Below are 16,557 nucleotides of genomic sequence, written 5' to 3'. Positions count from 1 at the left end.
TTTTAATATCAAAATCTTCAAAAACGTTTGCCTGCTTGTGAACATACCTGTTAGCAATAGTGAAATTTCGCACAGAAATTTCCAGGGAAAGTGCGCCGTGTTACAAAACAGAGCAATGTGGAGACGACATTTGAACAACGTGCGCTGCCAAAGCGACCATCTTACTGCCACGAATCCTGACTATGCCACAGTTCGTATTACTAAAAGATTTTTTTGTATTGTAAATTGAATTGTAAATATCCCTGATGAGCTATGGTAAGTCCTCAGAAAAATGTCAAGATTTGTAACATTCAAATGTAAGCGACAGAGGATGCGCTCAGCTGGTATTTTTACTGATTGTTGCGATGGCTGCAATATATTGATATCGGATGTTTTTCACACACAAACTGATATGACCAACTAAAGAATTCTATAAATCATTTGCACATACGTTTTTACCAGAATATGAATCATTATTAGCTGAAGATTACAAAACACAGTGAGCTCATAAACGTACTGCTTCTCACTACAACAAGAACAACAGCAGTAAGTCATACGAGACCAAAGGAACATCATATTTTGTTTTAGATAATTGGAAAATGCCAACGAGCTTAGTCCATCTACTTCGTCCACTTATAACTCCTGCTGCTCGTGTCTGAATTCCATCGATTATTTCTTAACATCCCGGCATTTCAAAACACTTGGTTAGTGTTCGGGAAGGGCTTCAAAATGATATTGTTTGCGACCTCGTTTGCCGACTTTTGAGAATTTCCTAATATGTTCAAGTCAGCCATTAATCACAATTCATGTCGCTTTCTATCATTAGGGCTAGATGTCAACTCAGTGTGGTATATCGCTATACGCTGCGCTCAAAATAAGATACCCTACTCGCCCCCACCCCCTTTTCTTCCAGTATTTATCAAGAGTCTAAAGTGAAAGCAGTCCAAGTTCGTTTCTTTCGCTTCAAATGTTTAGTGTGTAAGAGTACTTCATACACTTCGATACAACTGATTAATACGTAATAAAAGACCGACGTAGACATCCGGAACGAAATATGTGTAATTACATTTATATCAAGAGATGTTACAACATTTACGCTTTTCTTTTTTTTAGTTGTTTACTTGCTCTCACCTACACAGAAAGCTGAATATAAAGCCCACATTTAATTCCGAGGGAATTGTGTACGTTTCCTTTGATGTTTCGTACATTAGCAAATTCCGTTTTTCATTTGGAAATTTCAGAAAATGGAGGCTTTAGCTCAGATTAAAGAGCAGTGCAAGCTAGTTATCCTGCGTGCCCTTGCGGATATTAATTCGGCGGGTCCATATCGTAATAACGCTTTCCGCGCAAAGAGATATATTAAATTCCCAGATTTATGCTTTATGTTTCCAGACCCTATATCCCTTATACATTATGTAGCTGTTCTCAACGTAATTGCGTTATTGCGAAAGAGGCTAGACGAAATGTTAATGCGCACTGGCCATCTAACGGAGTTTTTAAGAGCTTGGTGCAAAGATGGAGACACTGATCTCGTAGTAAAGTCGGGGTAATTTACGTCAATGTTCTGCCATTTCCTTACACTGCTTAAAGTTGATATTAGATTAACCATATTACAACCTATGTCTTACATCCTTCTTACAATGCACATCGCAAGCCGATGTCTGTCTTATCAGCTATCGTGGAAAGAACTAGCTAATAACAAGCAAAATTCTTATGCAGAAATACAATCATGTAGGTCTATGGCAGAAGTCTTCAGCAATAAGTCCAACTCAAAATTGTCTCTAGTCACAAATTCTGCACGTACACTTTGTGTTCAAAAGTATCCGCATATCTGGCTGTAATGACTTACAAGTTCATCGCGCCCTCCGTCGGTAATGCTGGAATTCAGTATGGTGTTGGCCCACCCTTAGCGTTTATGACAGCTTCCACTCTCGCACGCATTCGTTCAATCAGGTGCTGGAAGGTTTCTTGGAGAATGGCAGCCCATTCTTCACGGAGTGTTGCACTGAGGAGAGGTATAGGTGTCGGTCGGTGAGGCCTGTCACGAAGTCAGCGTTCCGAAGGATCCCAAAGGTGTTCTATTGGATTCAGGTCAAAATTCTGTGAATGCCAGTCCATTACCGAGAAGTTATTGTCGTGTAACCACTCAGCCATAGGCCATGCATTGTGATCAGGTGCTCGATCGTGTGGAAATATGGAATCACCATTCCCGAATTGCTCTTCGACAATGGGAAGCAAGAAGGTACTTAAAACATCAGTGAAGGTCTGTGCTGTGATAGTTCCACCCAAAATCAAAAAGGGGCGCAAGCCCCCTGTATGAAAAACACGACCACACCATGACAGAACGGCCTCCGAATTTTACTGTTGACACTATACACGCTGGCAGACGACGTTCACCGGGCATTCGCTATCGGGTCGCCACATTATGTACCCTGATTCCTCACTCCAGACAAAGTTTTTCCACTGTTCAGTCGTCCAATGTTCACGCTCCTTACACAAAGCTAGGCGTCGTTTGGTATCTGCCGGCGTGATGTGTGGCTTGTGAGTAGACGCTCGATCATGAAATCAAGGATTTCTCACCTACCACCTAACCGTCACAGTACTTGCAGTGGATCCTGATGCAGTGTGGAATTTCTGTGTGATGGTCTGGATAGACGTCTGCTTATTACACATTCCGACCCTCTTCAACTGTCGGCGGTCTCTGTGAGTCAACAGACGAGGTAGGCGTGTACGCTTTTGTGCTGTACGTGTACCTTCACGTTTCCACTTCCCTATCACATCGGAAACAGTGGACCTAGGGATATTTAGGAGAGTGGAAATCTCGCGTACACACGTGTGACACAAGTGACACCCAGTCACCTGATCACGTTCGAAGTCCGTGGGTTCTGCGGAGCGCCCCATTCTGCTCTTTCATGACGTCTGCTGACTACCGAGAGGTCGCCGATATGGAGTACCTGGTAGTAGTTGGTAGCACAATGAAGCTAAAATGAAAAACGTATGTTTCCGTGGGTGTCCGGATACTTTTGATCACATAGTGTATCGGTTGATGGATTTCTCCTTTCACTCACTAATCCATCCGTGACATTATACAGTGACTTTACCTTACGCCAAACTCCATCCTAAGATGGGGCGAGACGATCATGTGGCCTTATTGGGCGGTAGCCCCCATCGGGGGTTGCTGGGTCCCGTTTGCGCGCCGATGTAGGTAAGAGGAAATGATTAGGACAACACTAACATCCAATTCCCGATCGAAGAAAATCTCCAGCTTGGGCGGGAATCGAAGCCGGGGTCCCGCGGTGTAGAGGCAGCGACGCTTACCGATAACCTCGGGTCTTGAAAATTAAACATAAGCATGCTTAAAGTCATATTTCCCGCGTTCATGTGAGAATGGAATGAGACTCGGGTGGGGAGGTCCAAGAGTATTATCTGTGAGACGCTTGCAGTGGCTTGAAGCATGTGTATGGCGTAGAGCTCCTGATCTCTTTACTACTTTACGACGTGGTGCTGCATCCCACTCTCAGTGAAGTAGTTAATTCCTGACTTCCTCGTATGGAAAATCGTATAGCAACACAAGACATAGATAACATAGGGAGGAGTGAAATTAACTTTGGAGGGAAGCTGCCTTTATCCAATAAGTATTTACGTAGCCTCATCTCACGCAGCAATCTCCTTCGTGCTCCAAGAAGCCTACTAGACGGTTAAGAGTCATTTCGTCTTCCAGACGCTAACAGAACTAGATATAGATAACAAAACATGGACCATTGTGAAAGGATCGCTTGCTAGTACTACGAACAAATTCAGACGAGAACTGTCAAATAATTTCGGTAGGAGAACTAACGTAAATCAAGGAAATAGACAGTTTCCAATACCTTTGCTTGCGAGTGGGCGGAAATGCTTTCAGATAAATTTAGTTTGAAAATAGGTTACAGTGCGGGGAAGTTAGTATTCAGGTCATAGGCGTAGCAAATGAGCTCCCACTTTTTATAAAATGGTTCAAATGGCTCTGAGCATTATGGGACTCAACATCTTAGGTCATCAGTCCCCTAGAACTTAGAACTACTTAAACCTAACTAACCTAAGGACATCACACAACACCCAGCCATCACGAGGCAGAGAAAATCCCTGACCCCGCCGGGAATCGAACCCGGGGACCCGGGCCCACTTTTTATAGTACAGTGTTGAAGAGGTTATTTACCGACTCTCCTACCTCAACGAAACTGCAGCTTATGTGAGCTTGAAGATTTCTATTAACAAGACAGTGTGTTCTCTTCATGTAAGTTGAAACACCTTTAAAACAAACAGATGGTCCGTCATCGGTCATTGGATGCACTGCTTAAGCACCTGTTGTAAGGCCACTGGAAATAGACCTTAATTATGAAACAGAGTGACAAATGCTCCTATCATAGCGCAAAAAAGGGCCAGTATGTCTTGAGCAGAGTTAGCGATGCAAAAGAATGGAATTAGTTTCTCGACTTATCTGAGATCTTCAAAAACATTTAAATAAAAACGTCTTGACATATTCCCAATTTTTTACTTGTGGGTATTTGTACCCATGTCATTTAATATAATGCATTCTGTCAAGTAATATAATACGGTACACGATGTATTGTATAACATAACACATGCCGTCGTGTCATCCAACATGCGTTTGTCATGTCGCGCATTATGACATAGCGTGAACATTATAGTTCCATAGGATTGTATATTGTTTACTATGACTGACGAATCTTCTGGATTTTCGACACAGGATCAGTGACCTTAGCTTACAAATTGTAAGAAGACAGGTGTGCCAACAACTTGTAGCTAAAAGCAAATAAACTCGTAAAAAAAGCGCGAATCCGTCAAGATGCTTTGATTTAAATGCCTTTGAAACTGCCAGGTAAGTCGAAAAGGTAGTTCCCTTCTTTTATATCCAAAACTATACCCAGGGCATAGTCGCCGTTTTACATTATGATAGGAGCATTTTTAGTTCTGGTTCCCAACTTTCACTCTACCGCAATTCTGACATCAGACCGCCATAACTTGGCAGCCGATGAAAATTTCCTTTGACTTGGGCGAAGACTATTCCGGTATAGATTCTTTTCATTTTCTTTGGAATCAGGTACTTCTGTCATGGCAACGGGTAAAACCTCGACAAAAGAACAGGACGATCATTAATTAAATGTAATTTTCTACCTTCTTACAAAATTAGAACCGAATCGCACAAGTTTGACACATAGAAGTATCGCTTGTAGAGAAACTCATAAAAAACGTGTCTGCTGAACGTAAAATGTGAATGAAGCTCGATTTTTGAAAACGAGTATTCAATTTTACAGTAAGAATACATTTTTTTACTTGTCTGATTCCGTTTCGACAGTTTCCGTGTATTCAGTTCACGTACGAACGAATTTTACGTGCGACACTTAGCTCTGCTCTGAACCATCGTATACCGACAAGAAACAAAGACTATAGGATTAAAAAAAGATATTTCGTTTTGGTTTTATCCATTTGTCTGCCTTGGTGCACGGGTTGAACCGACACGCACAAATTTAAAAGATAGAAGTGGCACGCTTCAAAACCCTCTCCGAAAAACGTATTTTTTGCACGTAAACTCCAAGCAAATGGTTAAAATTTATCTTAGACCAAGATCTGACACACAGGTGAACCCAATTCCTTGTTATTTAAGGGTCACTGTTTTCTGCACGTGAAAGCCGAAAGGTGCATTTGCATAGAGCGGTGCCGTTGGCTAAGCATTAATTTCAGCCCGATTCAAATCGTTTCCAGAAGGAATTAATCGATTCGCACAATTTGCCTGCGCTCCAGCTCCGGTTCGTCGTTCGAACGTTGATTAATATGCTGTTAACATAGCTAGAGTAAGACAGATGTTCGATGGCTATACAGACAGTCGCTAGTCCGGGCTAAACTAAAAACTGTGCATCCTCATCTTCTTGGCTGATACAGGAACCGAGCACCAAGACGTCCACAAACCAAGATTCTGCACGCGGGATTTTCGTACATATTTGATACAGCGCTGTTCTAGCGCGGCTGAAACTCTGACACTAAGTTATCAAAACTCTTTGGTCATCGCTGTGTTAAAAGCTTAACCCATGCACTTCCTTGTCTCAATTTTAGCTATGCCAGTCGTGCGTACATGGACTTGTCAGTCCTGCACGCATACCCGAGTGTAAAAGAAATGTGCCGGAAACAGGTTCAAGCAGGAGGGGGGAGGACGAGAGGGGGCAGGTTCGGTAATTTAAGCAGGGGCGCAATATCACCTCGTTACGCTTCGGCGTTGGTGTCTGCGCAGCGGCGGAGCTGTGAACAGCACGCGCGCGCCATTTCGCGCCTCACGCGCCGGCGGGCACGCCAGCTGGGCGCCGCGCTACGGCGACAACCGCCCACCCCTTCTTCCCTCCCCCGCACGCACAGTGCGGCCCCGACAGACAGCTTTGTTCCTCGGGAGCGGCGCCGGAACTGTCTTGCGCTCTTGCCACGTGGGCCCTGCCCTGCCCCTGCTTCGCGCGACCCACATTCCACGCGATCTCTTCTTTTTTCCAGTCCTCTCTACTCTACCGCTCAGCTATTTCCCGGAGAAACCGGAATGCTGTACAGACAGGACGCCGTCTCCATTACACAGACCTCGCTCCATTCGGTGGACAGCGGTTTCCCGAGTCCCTACCAGTGTATCCTGTCAGATCGTCGTGCCAATAAATTTTGCGCTGTGTGTGTGTGTGTGTGTGTGTGTGTGTGTGTGTGTGTGTGGATGGTGTAGGGACACACACAACGGACTCTACAACTTTAGCAGGCGAAATAATTTCTACTTGTGCCTAGCGCTCGTCATGGCACGATTATTCCTGAAACCGTCACGGAGTACAGTACCACAGAGGTTACTTATCGACAGATTCAGTTTTTTTTGCACCTTCTTTACGGGCATGAGATGTGGTGCTTCCCGGTGCGGGATTAGCCGAGCGGTCTGAGGCGCTGCAGTCATGGACTGTGCGGCTGGTCCCGGCGGAGGTTCGAGGCCTCCCTCAGGCATGGGTGTGTGTGTTTGTCCTTAGGATAATTTAGATTACGTAGTGTATAAGCTTAGCGACTGATGACCTTAGCAGTTAAGTCCCATAAGATTTCACACACATTTGAACATTTTGTGCTTCGCGAAGTTCCAGTCAAATAGTAACTACTCAGCTTCGTGAGCGTTTGTGAAAAGGTATTAACTATACACTGAATGAGTATTCAGTATCCAGAACCAAGGCCCACTTACAGGAAATTTGAATTTTTGTCCACGTACAAGTCAATGATACGTCAAAACAATTTATGTTTGAGCGTTGTACATTAACCTGAGTTTCTACAGGCCACAAAAAACTGCGCCTGAGTTCCACTACCATTGCTATAGACTAGGGGTCGTATATCAGGGACAAGACCCCTCTCTACATCTCTCAGGGTGAGGAAAATATGTAGTGGTGTCAGCTGTTTTTATTTGCAGAAAACGATTTACAAGTCAGTATTACACAGGTTTTTAACAAGGTTGAAAATGGAATGTCTTATGGCTGCTTATATGTTGCAGTCCGTTTTCCAATATATTAAAAGTACACCATACCCCAAGGCCTAGCCATCGTATGGGTGCCCTTGCTCTCGGAGGCCATAAGTGTTTGTTTCCAAACGCGCGATCTGATTTTCTCTTGGCACTCTATTCAAGACTGCGTCAGCTGAAGTAAGGCATGCTGGCCTAAGTATAGTTTCACACATATAAGGTAACGAGAGCATAGTAAGGTTAATGAAAAGGTCAGAGTCCCATATATATTGGGCAACAAAACGTATTTTTTCGTAGGAATCACTTGGGGACATAAACCACGCTAGTAAAAGTGTTGTTGAAAGAGGACGACGTCCCATTCGAATAGTAAATGAGTGAGTAAAAGTAATCTTGTATTTCTTTTGAAATTTGTGTTTTGCTCTGCACAGAAGTCTCATAATAGTATGCAAGATACCTTGACAGCTGGTGTTAGGTGAAAAGTAACAGTGAGACACCTAGCATACCACAGCATGGTTGGCGCATTCATAAAAGTACACTATATAAATGCTTACGTGTAATTCTGGTTACTGTCTATACCCTGATGTTGTATCGGAAAGTAGCACTTTACTGCCGACACTTTTCATTGGTTTTTATTTGTAGGGTTAGTCTGGGTTATGATTGGTCACTGGTGCTACAATAAAACATTTCCTTTACTTCAGTTTCCTTTGTTTTACTGTACAGAATAGTCATTACTTAGTGAATCTGTTAATACGAAAGCTAATGTGTTTACATGGATTTTTGATTAATAGGACCGTAGCTTTTAACCTGTGAAGGCACAAATTGTTTTTTATTTAGACTTTATCGTAATATTTACCCTCACTGACTAAAACAAAAAGATTATTGTCATTACACTGAACCTAAAATATCTCTAAAATATTGACTGTCCAGCAGTAATATCAAGCATAGCAAGTGCACACTCTTCATTACAACACATATGGAATACGTTGCATCACTACGGATGATGTTACATAGCCTTTTTACAAATAAGTGATTATAAAATTTTCTAAAGACAAGAATGAGATTCGTAGCACAATGTTTAAGAACATTGTGACACTTTTCTCAGTTTTATTAGTTTACTAGGAGACAAAGCCATTTTTGCCAAAATAACTGTTCGTACACACATAAACAAACGACTGAAGTGTGCAGTAGGGCAAACGAAAGCAGAATGAGGTTTGGGGAGATAACTTAGGCCTGTACATTAAATGAATTTTAATTTTTCTGACTGTCAGGCCACTTTGCATGAAAATGAGCAAATAGATTGTTGTGAATGCCAGATGTAGTGATTGGCAGATGGAAGTGCAAGTATTCGTCCACTGTGGAAACGTGGCTATAGATGTATAAATGATCAGAAACAAATATTCTCATACATTATTTTTCTCGAACCACTCATGCTGTTAGAACAGTCTGGTAATATTGCATGTGAAACAGAGGTCACCAGAAAGCATTTAAAAACTTTTTTTGATATTAAGACGGCATACTGAACTAATACCTATCTGAAGAATTGAGTTGTGCACATTTCTGTTTCTAGATTTTTCGCTTACCCTTACATATAAAATGGTTGGAATTTTAATAATTGGACGGGAAGTTCAAAGTAGCTAGGGTCCCCCCCGCCCCACCCCATCCCCAACCACCACTCCTACGATGTCACTGCATAAGTAAGATCCTTGTCCTAAGTGTAAAATGGTGGGAAAATCAAAAATCGAGTATTGCCAATTAACCTATTAATGATTGTTTTCATAATGCGGGTCCACTGTCATAATATATTTCTCTAAAGTCAGTACCGCCATTAGCCGGCCGAAGTGGCCGTGCGGTTAAAGGCGCTGCAGTCTGGAACCGCAAGACGGCTACGGTCGCAGGTTCGAATCCTGCCTCGGGCATGGATGTTTGTGATGTCCTTAGGTTAGTTAGGTTTAACTAGTTCTAAGTTCTAGGGGCCTAATGATCTCAGCAGTTGAGTCCCATAGTGCTCAGAGCCATTTTTAGTACCGCCATTAGACTGTTGCTTATTTACAGTGTTACATTTACACTTACACAATAATGATTTCGGCTTCAAAGTGCAATTATCAAGTGTTTTAAGTGTTATACATTGCCTAATATGGCACACTGTCGTATTAAAATACACTATTAGACACATTGTCCAAGAGTCGATATTTCTGGCAGAGCCTACTGCTTTGTTTCATCACTGAGTATATCATCTTGCCATCTTAGGCAATGTATAGCACTTAACACGCTTGATAATGGCACTTTGAAGCCAAAATCATGATTGTGTAAGTGTAAATGTAACACTGTAAATAGACAACAGTCTAATGGCGGTACTGACTTTAAAGTAATTAAGCTATTGGTTGAAAATCAAAAATGCTAGCACACTCCTACGATGTAACAATCCAAGACGGCGAACCAAGACGGCAGAGCTGGAGATATTACCAAAGATCTATATCAGAATCTAAGATATGAACTTCTAGCATTCTGTCACAGTTCGCATACTTGGCAGATCACTTGCGGTGAGTATAGAATTTAAGATATTGGATATGGTAGATCCTGGAACAGCCTGCATTGATACTAAGTTACTTGCTTTCCAGGTTTTGAATCCTGTCCTGGCGGGAAATTCAAAAATGATTGGTTTTTGTGTGAAGTTATGGTTTACTTGCCTAAAGTTTAGAAAAATTGCAGTGTACATGTTTAATCCAATTCCTCAATCTATCTGACATCACGGTTTAAACAATTGTCACTCTAAATTTTAAACCCGAGAGCCCGCTTGCCCATAGTCTAAAACAATGTGTGGAGTAGTCTGAATAGGATAGGAATTTTATGTCGTTATCCAAACAGATATTGCACTGGGAAGGAAGACAAGCCACCCTTGAGTCTCAAACCATACTAAATCCTGTCAACTCATGTTTGCCATCACTAGTATGCTACAGTCACAGCCCATACAGCCTAAGTTAAAATGGAGGGGAAATTGGAATATACAAACAGCATAATTATTCTTTAACACACATTAAAATATATTGAGATATTCCAAATTATTCTAAGTTTAAAATGAACAATACCCCACAAATATTCTGCAGAGACAGTCGGAAACTCATAGAAACCAATTTATTTTCCTGAGGTTCAGGAGTTCAAAAAAGTATTTATAAAATTTACCACAAAATATTTGTACATGGTTGACAGCAGTTATTAAAACAGGCGGTAACAATTTTTGGTCATAGCCAGCAACCCCAGTTATACATAAACTCTTGTCTATCTTACTGGAACCTACAAAGGGTCCAACACATTTAAGGGACTAAGGACAGTTACTGGAAGTGACAAATCAGATTATATATTGCCCGATTTCGGTATAAATTCATTTATTTGCTGAATGAATGCACAGTACTGTATATCTCGCACATTGCTAGCAAATAAAAGTCCACGGCAATTACTGACGTGCTTGGAAAGCTTCCGTAAATCAGAAGTCCTGAACTGCTGCCACATGGCATCGCAAGTTCCCCTATAGCCTGCCATGTGCCATCTAACCGCAGATTACACTTAGGACTAGCACCCTACTTTCACACTGACGCCTTAGGAGTGGGGAAAATCACGGCTATTTTAAATTTCTCGCAATTTTTTGAATATCCCGCCAATTTATACCCTGGTGGGGTAGAAGGAGAGAAATTTGGTGATAATGAGTGATGTCACTGGTGACAACATTGATGATGATGTCATAGAGGAAGGGGGAACCCATCAAAAACGCAGGCTGTGCCACAAAGCCTGCAGCCCTTGTCCTCTTGTAGTGTCTGACAGGTGTTTATTGAGCATCTCCATGACACAGTCGCTTCGCTAACCGAATCCGTGATGATGTTCCTCTTATTTTTGTCTTATTTGACGTCACCATGAATCCTACCGGGAAATGGTGTGTTCTGATAGCCAAGACTCAACTGTCGAACAAACAACGCTGTCTGTGAGCTATTTTGTAGGTGAGTTATAGTTAATTAGATTTATTCTAGTGACTCTCTGTCTACTAACTATTTCTCTTGCAATCAGTTTTATGTAACTGCTGCACTTTAGGCGATTCTTGACTCCCAGATATTTTACGGCCGTCATTGCATACAAGAAATTGATCGGCCGTAGTGTAATCAATGTTGGCTTCACCTGTCAGTTCCCGAACTAAATATGGAGAGATAGACGTCTTACTGACATTCACTACATAGTTTTATGGCATTTCTAATTCTTGTATTTGTAGGAGCTAGTGGGTCTGTTGCCGTCTCCTAATCTAGTTTACTTTCAGAGATGCTCCATTCTACCACGTTATTTACCTAGGAATGTCCGGCTCCGGTAGCTGAGTGGTCAGTGCGACAGAATATCAATCCTAAGGGCTTGGATTCGATTCCCGTCTGAGTCGGAGATTTTCTCCACTCAGGGACTGGGTGGGTGTTGTGTTGTTCTAATCATCATCATTTCATCCCCATCGACGCGCAAGTTGCTGAATTGGCGTCAACCCGAAAGAGTTGCACCCGGCGAACCGTCTACCCGACGGGAGACCCTAGTCACACGACATCTACATTTTACCTAGAAACAAGTCGCACTTACTTCTGCACTGAAAGGAAAACTACATTAATACTAAGAGTTTCCGGCCTGGGGGATACATAACTTATGATCTGTCGTCACTCGTTCGTGTATGACATAGAAACTGCTTTGAAGCAGCTTCTAGTGCTCCAAGTACTGAAAAATCTCCTTTAGCTTCTGTGTACGAATTAGCTCATCATGTTTCACCGCTCCCCACGTCTGAAGAAAACCCCTGGGTTTCCTATCAGCACTATTGACGGGTTTTCTGCATCGCGTTGGCCGCCCATCTCACTGCTGCGAACGAGTTTCTTTCATACGTCGATGAATCAAAAAATGTAGAGTATTTATCATACAACGTACATATCTCTTCGTATGCTATCATTTGCATATTTTCGGAGGAGGCAATATGGACCTTGTTTAGATATCTTGAATCCTTTATGAAATATGACGATTGTTATGACCACATGATTCCTGACGAGCATGGATGAAAATTCGCGTATTGTGCTTGTCAATCCAGTGGGTATACAAACCAATAACTCGAGAACGAAATGATATATCTCTCTGTTCTCATTTTAAATAAATTTAGATATCTTATCCACATTTTATACACAGCAATGTATGAACTGAAATCAACCTCATCCAAAGATTACGCAAGGAGTTTTAACCTCTGCGAATTTTTTAAAATTTCGTACAAGGACTAACTTAATTTTATGCACCACGATAATTTTGACGAATAACAGAAATAAACTTTATGCTTTATCTAGCAGGGACATCAGACTGTAAGAAGTGCAAGATTCAATTTTTTAAAAATACGACAGGAAGTATTTCATAGGCGCCGGAACACCGTCTTTCAACACGGGTAGCAGCGTGGTCTAGGGGTCATAATCAAAACGTCTTCGGTCCCGGGTTCGATCCCCGCCACTGCCTAAATTTTGATAAATAATCAGCATTGGCGGCCGAAGACTTCCGGCATAAGAAGTCAGCCTCATTCTGCCAACGGCCTTGTCAAACAGGGCGGAGGAGCGGATAGAGGTTCAGGGCACTCTCTTGTCCTAGGGGTGGGAAATTGCCCCTAAAGGCGGAAGAATCAGCAATGATCAACGACATGAGGATGCAGAAGGCAATGGAAACCACTGCATTAAATACACGTAACGTGTATCCATAGGACATGTGGCCTGTAATTGAAGAAGTGTCATGATGATATCTACATTGGCAAAAGATTCCGGCGTAGTCCCCCATTCGGTTCTCCGGGAGGGGACTGCCAAGGGGGAGGTTACCATGAGAAAAAGATTGAATAATCTACGAAAGGATAACGTTCTACGAGTCGGGGCGTGGAATGTCAGAAGCTTGAACGTGGTAGGGAAACTAGAAAATCTGATAAGGGAAATGCAAAGGCTCAATCTAGATATAGTAGGGGTCAGTGAATTGAAGTGGAAGGAAGACAAGGATTTCAGGTCAGATGAGTATCGGGTAATATCAACAGCAGCAGAAAATGGTATAACAGGTGTAGGATTCGTTATGAATAGGAAGGTAGGGCAGAGGGTGTGTTACTGTGAACAATTCAGTGACCGGGTTGTTCTAATCAGAATCGACAGCAGACCAACACCGACAACGATAGTTCAGGTATACATGCCGACGTCGCAGGCTGAAGATGAACAGATAGAGAAAGTGTATGAGGATATTGAAAGGGTAAAGCAGTATGTAAAGGGGGACGAAAATCTAATAGTCATGGGCGACTGGAATGCAGTTGTAGGGGAAGGAGTAGAAGAAAAGGTTACAGGAGAATATGGGCTTGGGGCAAGGAATGAAAGAGGAGAAAGACTAATTGAGTTCTGTAACAAGTTTCAGCTAGTAATAGCGAATACCCTTTTCAAGAATCACAAGAGGAGGAGGTATACTTGGAAAAGGCCGGGAGATACGGGAAGATTTCAATTAGATTACATCATGGTCAGACAGAGATTCCCAAATCAGATACTGGATTGTAAGGCGTACCCAGGAGCAGATATAGACTCAGATCACAATATAGTAGTGCTGAAGTATAGGCTGAAGTTCAAGACATTAGTCAGGAAGAATCAATACGCAAAGAAGTGGGATACGGAAGTACTAAGGAATGACGAGATACGTTTGAAGTTCTCTAACTCTATAGATACAGCAATAAGGAATAGCGCAGTAGGCAGTACAGTTGAATAGGAATGGACATCTCTAAAAAGGGCCATCACAGAAGTTGGGAAGGAAAACATAGGTACAAAGAAGGTAGCTGCGAAGAAACCATGGGTAACAGAAGAAATACTTCAGTTGATTGATGAAAGGAGGGAGTACAAACATGTTCCGGGAAAATCAGGAATACAGAAATACAAGTCGCTGAGGAATGAAATAAATAGGAAGTGCAGGGAAGCTAAGACGAAATGGCTGCAGGAAAAATGTGAAGACATCGAAAAAGATATGATTGTCGGAAGGACAGACTTAGCATACAGGAAAGTCAAAACAACCTTTGGTGACATTAAAAGCAACGTTGGTAACATTAAGAGTGCAACGGGAATTCCACTGTTAAATGTACAGGAGAGAGCGGATAGGTGGAAAGAATACATTGAAAGCCTCTATGAGGGTCAAGATTTGTCTAATGTGATAGAAGAAGAAACAGGAGTCGATTTAGAAGAGATAGGGGATCCAGTATTAGAATCGGAATTTAAAAGAGCTTTGGAGAACTTACAGTCAAATAAGGCTGAAGGGATAGATAACATTCGATCAGAATTTCTAAAATCATTGGGGGAAGTGGCAACAAAACGACTATTCACGTTGGTGTGTAGAATATATGAGTCTGGCAACATACCATCTGACTTTCGGAAAAGCATCATCCACACAATTCCGAAGACGGCAAGAGCTGACAAGTGAGAGAATTATCGCACAATCAGCTTAACACCTCATGCGTCGAAGCTGTTTACAAGAATAATATACAGAAGAATGGAAAAGAAAATTGAGAATGCGCTAGGTGACGATCAGTTGGGCTCTAGGAAAAGTAAAGGGACGAGAGAGGCAATTATGACGTTACGGCTAGTAATGGAAGCAAGGCTAAAGAAAAATCAAGACACGTTCATAGGATTTGTCGACCTGGAAAAAGCGTTCGACAATATAAAATGGTGCAAGCTGTTCGAGATTCTGAAAAAAGTAGGGTAAGCTATAGGGAGAGACGGGTCATATACAATATGTACAACATCCAAGAGGGAATAATAAGAGTGGACGATCAAGAACGAAGTGCTCGTATTAAGAAGGGTGTAAGACAAGGCTGTAGCCTTTCACCCCTACTCTTCAATCTGTACATCGAGGAAGCAGTGATGGAAATAAAAGAAAGGTTCGGGAGTGGAATTAAAATACAAGGTGAAAGGATATCAATGATACGATTCTACATTGCTATCCTGAGTGAAAGTGAAGAAGAATTAAATGATCTGCTGAACGGAATGAACAGTCTAATGAGTACACAGTATGGTTTGAGAGTAAATCGGAGAAAGACGAAGGTAATGAGAAGTAGTAGAAATGAGAACAGCGAGAAACTTAACATCAGAATTGATGGTCACGAAGTCAATGAAGTTAAGGAATACTGCTACCTAGGCAGTAAAATAACCAATGACGGACGGAGCAAGGAGGACATCTAAAGCAGACTCGATATGGCAAAAAAGGCATTTCTGGCCAAGAGAAGTCTACTAATATCAAATACCGCCCTTAATTTGAGGAAGAAATTTCTGAGGGTGTACGTCTGGAGTACAGCATTGTATGGTAGTGAAACATGGACTGTGGGAAAACCGGAACAGAAGAGAATCGAAGCATTTGAGATGTGGTGCTATAGACGAATGTTGAAAATTAGGTGGACTGATAAGGTAAGGAATGAGGAGGTTCTACGCAGAATCGGAGAGGAAAGGAATATGTGGAAAACACTGATAAGGAGAAGGGACAGGATGATAGGACATCTGCTAAGACATGAGGGAATGACTTCCATGGTACTAGGGGGAGCTGTAGAGGGCAGAAACAGTAGAGGAAGACAGAGATTGGAATACGTCAAGCAAATAATTGAGGACGTAGGTTGCAAGTGCTACTCTGAGATGAAGAGGTTAGCACGGGAAAGGAATTCGTGGCGAGCCGCATCAAACCAGTCAGCAGACCGAAGAAAAAAAAAAAAAAAAAGCAGCGTTAGGTCAGCAAAACAGCAACAACAACGCCACTCACATCACAGCACAGACTGCAGAGAACATGCCTGTAGCAGTCAAAGTGTTAATAAAATCCCGATAACTATTACTATTTTACTAACCGTCAAAAAGTCCTGACTTGACTCACTGAAACCTGACCAATCAGAATAGGTAAACTGAAAATACACTCCTGGAAATGGAAAAAAGAACACATTGACACCGGTGTGTCAGACCCACCATACTTGCTCCGGACACTGCGAGAGGGCTGTACAAGCAATGATCACACGCACGGCACAGCGGACACACCAG

The sequence above is a fragment of the Schistocerca serialis genome, chromosome 2 (assembly GCF_023864345.2).
Source record: "Schistocerca serialis cubense isolate TAMUIC-IGC-003099 chromosome 2, iqSchSeri2.2, whole genome shotgun sequence".
NCBI classification, from domain to species: domain Eukaryota; kingdom Metazoa; phylum Arthropoda; class Insecta; order Orthoptera; family Acrididae; genus Schistocerca; species Schistocerca serialis.
This window is presented reverse-complemented; position numbering follows the sequence as displayed.